General features: G+C 35.5%; 1 pseudogene; it reads right to left on the bottom strand.

Moving 5' to 3' along the window:
• Positions 1-388: 388 nt before the first annotated feature.
• LOC101007294 lies at positions 389-2,436 on the bottom strand (annotated as a pseudogene).
• Between the last annotated feature and the right edge of the window lie 3,658 nt (positions 2,437-6,094).

The raw sequence follows: 6,094 nt of genomic DNA, 5'->3' as shown, positions 1-6,094 counted from the left end.
AGGTCAGGAGATCGAGACCATCCTGGCTAACATGGTGAAACCCCGTCTCTACTAAAACATACAAAAAACTAGTCGGGCGAGGTGGCAGGCGCCTGTAGTCCCAGCTACTCGGGAGGCTGAGGCAGAAGAATGGTGTAAACCTGGGAGGCGGAGCTTGCAGTGAGCTGAGATCCGTCCACTGCACTCCAGCCTGGGCAACAGAGAAGACTCCGTCTCAAAAAAATAAAAATAAAAATTAAAATTAAAAAAAATCAATGTTAACAGTCTAATATAAGGGCTTTCCAGCCGTCTAGGTTGTTGGGGAAGCGAAGGAGGACCAGGAAAGACAGTGCTGAAATTCCTTTGGAGTAGATGGGAACTATCAAAGAATACAATATGAATTACTATCTATTTTGCCAAGAGAATGGTTAGTTTACTCCTTTTCTTTGAAGCTTACTAGTGATTGCTTCAAATGCTGATGTATAGTCATTATTCTTTGTTGTAAATTGTCCACAGGTTATTCAATATAGGTTTGCATTTTATTTATTTATTTTTTTAATTTTAAAAACACTTTATTTAATAAAAATTAAACATACAAAACTGAAATAATACACATCCTAAAAATTATCTTCTTCCATTAATAGGAAGACGCTTTTCTATGCATGTATTTGACTTAAACTCAACTCAGGATAACTGTGATGTTCACTTACAGCAACAAATGCAGACAACTTGATCTAATTAACAAAAATTACAAACAGCTGAATGAACATAATATACGGGGAAATTATGGTCAGATTAATGCACAAGAAATACAAGAATTTTTAATGATGAAATATTCAGTACTCTTGTTCATTAATTTAGCCTTGTTTTTTTTTTTTGTTGTTGTTGGTTTTTTTTACAAAAATAGTATCTACACTGTATACAGGGCTATACATCAGCTTTTTGTTCTCCCATATAAACATTACACATTCAAAACATGGTACCACTACAGTAAATGAGAAAAGAAAAAACAAAAACAGAAACAGGAAAAAAGCAAACATACAAAAAACAAAAACACCTTAGAAAAGGGAGCTCATCCTAAGGTTTCTTACATAGAACTAAGAGTACATAAAAACAAAACAGATCAATTTTAGAGATGGCCTAATAGGCCTAGGAAACAAGTATTTGAGGAAAAACCTCAAAACAAACTTTGCCATTTGCAAATTAACCTATCTTCATACTTAACTGAACAACAGCTAAGTTTTAAAGTTGAAAATAAGAAAAATGAAAAGATCTCTTTAGCAGGTTGGTGTTTTTGCCTTGGTGTTCCAGTGAATTGCTAGAGTATGTGTCAAGGTCAAAGCATCTGAAAATTTCAAGTTGCAACTTACAAAAAGTACATACCATAGGTTAAGTAGGCACCTGATATTAGGATGATCAATAATTCATCTAAGTGCTGTATGAAACAGCATTTACAAAAGTTGCTTTATTCAACAAACTTTGAGGAACCGTAGTACTGATAATGAGAAAAGTTAAACAAATAGCAGTTATCAAATGCAATTTCTTCACGTTTCATTCTACTGAAGTCAACCAATGACGACAGTGGTATCTTGCTTACTCATCTAACAAATAATTTACCTTTAGAAAAATATAAGGATAAAAAGGTAAATGTAAAACCCTGCAGAGATGAAATCCAATAGTTTTTCTGATTATTGAGGCATCAAATGCCTGACATTGTATTTAGAGGTATCTTGATATTGTGTCATAGGTTTATCGGCAATTCCACATGTTCCTACTCCAACTTTGCCAGTCACACTCTCAGATGATGCAAAAATGTTCCTCTTTACCTGGCCTTTTTTGTTTTTGGAATAGGCTCTGTTGTTGAATTGTTGCCATTTCACTTTCTGGTCCTCTCTTTCCTGCTCAGGTTCTTGTATTCTCTGAGCTTTTTTCAAAGCTTTCTTCGTTTTATATTCACGCTGCTGGGCAATCATTTCTTTTTTTGACATGGGTTTGTTGCCACTGTCCTCCTTTGCCTTCCCTCCTTATTCTACAGGCTTGAGGTTCAACGGTGGAGGCACTTCAGCATTGCCATAACCAGCAAAGGTGATTGCAGCGGTGCCATTTTCTTCATCTATCTCTTCAGTCTCCGCTTCATAACACTGTCCATCTTCACTCCAGATTGCCATACACTTGTCTCCTACTTTCCATGAATGAGTAGGTTGAGTAGAAGCAAAACTGTCTGAACTTGCAAGCGTCTCAGAAGGTTGAGTTGACAGAAGGTCTTTGGTTAGTTCTATAACTTCTTGTAAATCTTTCTTCAATTTTAGCAAATCTTCATTTTCTCCATTTCCAGATAATGCAGCTTCAACTTGCTGGAGCTGAGCTTTGTAGCTTGCCAGCTGCTTTGCTAAATCCTCTGACATCTTGTGTGGGGCTGGGGGCGGGGCGGCGGGAAGGGGTCGGGGCAAATGAACCCAGCGGTAGTGGCGGCGGCGGCAGCAGCAGTAGCAGGAAAATCTCCGCGAAAACAAGACGACGACTGGTTCTGAAAAGGAAGAACTCGGTCGGCGGCGAGGGGGAGGGGCGCATTTGATTTATTTTAATATATCAATTCACATCTTAAAATTATTGTGAATACGGTCTCTGGTTTTAATATCTTATTTTTTATAGGAGATATGCCACTGAAGCCTCTTTTTACTCTTATATTTAGCTGTTTTAAACACATAGTAGACAAAAAGTAGAAGAGGCTGAAATTGTGGTTTGTGTTTTCTTGCTTTTTCCCTAGTTCTTACTTCACTGCATGCACTTTTTATGTTTTCAGAGCAGTTTCTTAACATAGAGATACTTTTATGCTGTAGAATAGTGATTATATTAATTGTACCTGATTTTAGAATTTTATTGGAAATATTTTGATTATGTCACTGTTAAAGACCTTTCATTCTCTAGATTAGAAAGAACGAACTCAAAGTTATTTGTGCTTCACATCAAGAAAAAAGTTTAAATAGGGTTACTAAATTGGTTTACATAAATGATGCAATATGTTTGGAAAAGGCAAACAAAATCAGTTTTTCATTGATTTCTTCTTCCAATTTCTAGGGTACAGCAATGCAAATTTGATTGAGCAAATATTTTTCTCCCTTCCTTTACTCCATTTTCGTTTGCAAAATAACATGGAACTTAAAATTATTATTTGAAATCATTCTCATTTTACAATAAATGGAACCATAAATGCGTTCTAAATAAAACTCCGAATTAGGTGGATTCTATTAAATTTCACAGGATATAACTTTATGGGATTTTTATTTGAACTCACAAGAAGTGTAAGTACCAGATGGATTTAACATGAAGCTGATGAAATTTCTTGAGGCTCCACCCTCATGACCTAATTACCTTACCAAGGCTCCATATCCTAATACAATCATATTGGGGGTTAGAATACCGACATATTAATTTTGAGAGGACACAAACATTAGTCCATTGTATTGAAACATGCTCATTAACTCATTTTCCTTTTGGACAAGACATTTTTTATGACTCCCTCTCCACTTTTTCCGTTTTTTTTTTTTTAATTAAATTTCTATCATTTTGAACGATAGTGAACAAAGATGAACAAAGATGCCATAATGTAGTTAATACAATGTGGGAAAGGCTGTCTCCTTTGCACGTTAGATATAGAGCTTGGTAAGTAAAACATTTTATTTAACAAAAACTATTAAGTACTTTACATTCCATAAAAAAATTAATAACTTATAACAATTATGAAAAGAGGGGACTACTGAACAACTTGAACTAGAATATGGAATAAAATATTTTTTATTTGAAAAAATATAAATTTGAACAAGATAAAGAATCTATTTATTTTGCATTGTTGTCTGGTTACGTGAAGAGCTTAAGGAAATAAAAAATCTTGAATTGCTTCTCATAGGATATCATTAGTAAGGTAATTCTGGGTAGTGCATCAAAAAATGGACACAAGCAATTCCAGCACATGAGCTTATCTCCTGTAGAAAGAGCTTCTCTTGAAGCTCTTGGAACACTAGGTAACATCTTCAATATATGTTTTGGCAAACTAATTGATGAAAACAACAACGTATGACTTGGCTGTTATATGCATGAAAAAGAGTTTCAGGATCTTGAGGCTAACCATTGTCAACATAATGAAAAGATTTTGTAAATTCTAATAGTAATACCAAATAGTAATATGGTGCTAGGCACTACTCTAAATACCACACATATATTCACTCATTTAACCCTCATTTGACAGATGCAGAAAAAGGCACCAAAAGTTAATTTTCCAAGACCACACCAGTCCCAAGAGGCAGAGCCAGGAGAGAAATTGAGGCAGCCTCACTCCAGAGTTTATGCTCTCAACACTGTTTCCCTCTTCAAAAAGGATTATCGTAAGTGTGATAACCCAATGGGCTGGGGTTACTCACATACACTGTCTACATATGAGAGGTAATTTTAATCAAATATATCAAATCAATTGTATACTAGCTGAACTCTTCTTCTCCTGCCGCTGTAGTCAATTAACTAGTTTATGAGATTTGACTATGATATAATTTAGTAGTTATTAATAATTATGTCCATTTTTCATAAGTCTATGCAAACTTAAATGTCAGTGGAAAAGGTCTTCTTACTCTTTTGGAATTCACAACTTTTGCACAGTGCTTTGACTTAGTAAATGTTTAACAGAATGCTCCTTGAATAGGGAATGAATGATAGAATGCAAAGCATGATGTTAGTGTTTTAGGGGACCCAATTACTGGAACCCCTCTTCCCTACTCAAGGTCTGAAGTAATAACAACAAAAACACAAAAGACACAACACTTGGAAGGTAAAATTTCACCTTTGGTATTTCAAGCTAATATTGGAGAATGTAACTTATGTCTGCTAACAGGTATAACATTTGGTAGCACTTAACTTCTTGAATTAATTATCTATCACTGTATATAAATGATCTCGATTTAACAGTTTCAAACAACAATAAACATTCATTATATAATATCAAACGATTTCTCCTGATGAGAATTTCAGGACTTGATTGCTCTAGCTCAGGGTCCCCAATGAGGTTGTTGTCAAAATGTTGGCCTGGGCTGTAGTCTGAAGCTTGATTGAAGCCAGAAGGTCTGCCTTGCAAATGGCTTAATTATATCACTTACAAGTTGATGTGGGCTATTGGCAGTATCCTCAGTCCCTTTCCATAGGACTGTTTGAGTGTCTTCATAACATTGCCAGCTGGCTTCTCCCAGAAGAAGCAAGGCAAAAGTCAATTTCTTTTATGGTTTTGCCCAGAAAGTCACACACTGTCATTTCTTCATTATTCTGTTGGTTTTAAAAGTTAGCCAGATTCAGAGTGGTTGGTGTCTACACAAACAAGAGGTAGCCAGAGGAATGAATCATTGGTGGCCTGTTGGATGCTGGCTACCAAGTCCCTTGTCACTGTCAGTGACTAGGGCTGGCCTCCTCCATCAGAAACTGAACCTGCCAGTAGAGAAACATGGTAAAGGAAATGCACAGCTTCCCACTGAGTTCACTACCAGAAAAGAGAATATAATAACGAAGGACTGAGCTATGTGGGCCAAGTTTCTTCCTCCAAACTCAACCATCAGATTATTGGTCTCAATTTCCCTGGAATAGAGAGAGTAAGAATGGCAAGAGATCAAGAGTATTATAATGGAATGAAACATTAAAAGTGGAATATAATAGTTACAGCACTAACACACAATACAAATTTATGACTGGAAATCCGTTGAATTGGGACCTTAATTCATTGAATTCTAGTGAAGATGATAATAATAATTATCCATCTTTATAGAGTTCTTTGCAGTTAAAATCTCTTTAATGTTCATTCCTTTATTTAATTCTGACAATGTGTTATTATCCCCATTTTGTAGATGAATAAAAAAGAGGCCCTGAATTTAAGTAAGAGATTTAGTTTCTGTGTGGCAGCACCACAGATAAAATTCAGGTCAGTTTTTGCCATTTTATCTGGATGTCTCAGATTCCTTGAAACAGATGTTTTTGTCAGCATAGGTAAAGTAGGATGGTTGTAATACACATGAAAAAAATACTATTGACGTTATTGGTGGAACTGAATAGAAGGGGAGTATAGAAGCTTAAAATATATTAC

Source organism: Papio anubis, chromosome 3, assembly GCF_008728515.1.
Source record: "Papio anubis isolate 15944 chromosome 3, Panubis1.0, whole genome shotgun sequence".
Taxonomy (NCBI): Eukaryota; Metazoa; Chordata; class Mammalia; order Primates; family Cercopithecidae; genus Papio; species Papio anubis.
The sequence above is the reverse complement of the archived record's forward strand: the minus strand, read 5'-3'. Positions and strand labels throughout refer to the sequence as shown.